This window comes from Gekko japonicus, unplaced genomic scaffold, assembly GCF_001447785.1.
Source record: "Gekko japonicus isolate JY-2015 unplaced genomic scaffold, Gekko_japonicus_V1.1 scaffold1518, whole genome shotgun sequence".
NCBI classification, from domain to species: domain Eukaryota; kingdom Metazoa; phylum Chordata; class Lepidosauria; order Squamata; family Gekkonidae; genus Gekko; species Gekko japonicus.
The window spans coordinates 83606-84467 of NW_015168092.1; positions in this window are offsets into that span (position 1 = coordinate 83606).

Sequence of the window (862 nt, forward strand, 5' to 3'; positions counted from 1 at the left end):
AATGGCTTATCTTTGTGATGCTATAACTTTTTCTACTTTTCCCACCTGCAGTTTCAACAGTTTTGGCACCAACACGTGGTTTTAACAGTTGACTATACAAGCTGCAGTTTTATTGTATCTGAATTGCTCATCTGCTATCACACTTGACCTCAGCCTAGTTTTAGAAACTGGTGTGACAGCAAATGAGATCACTGTGCCACATCTCACTAAGTGCTGCAACACAGGTACACATGACTGTCTCCTGATAGTTTCCAGAATACTACTTTAACCACTTGTATCTTTTCCATTAAAAAAGAAACCCAGATACATTCATACTATTAAAACACCACTTTAACCACTTGTATCTCTTCCATTATGAAAGGAATCCAGATATAATAATACTATTAAAATATGAATTTCCAATCCCCAACAGAACGGGCTCAATAAATAAGCAGTCCACACATCCAGGCAATTTACACAGCAAACCCAAGCAGAGTTACCCCAGTAAATCAACAACGAAACTCACAAACACATAGGACTGCCTTATACCAAGTCAGGCCACTGGTCTTTCAAGGTCAAAACTGTTTATTCAGATTGGCAGTGGATCTTAGGTGGCGTTATTTAACACTACCTACTACCTGATCCTTTTAACTGGAGATGCTGGGAACTGAAACTGGGGGCCTTCTGCCTATGGAGCAGACTCTACCATTCTGCCACACACCCTTGCCTGGACTAACTCTGAATAAAATCCATATATCTAATAGCCAAGGTGCACCCTGCGTGCGGATATCTAACTCTGCACATCGGGGGCACCTAGGGGGCAAAGAGATTTTCCTGCTCATTTGGGGAAATCCCCAGATGTGCAGAAAAATCTGAATCTATT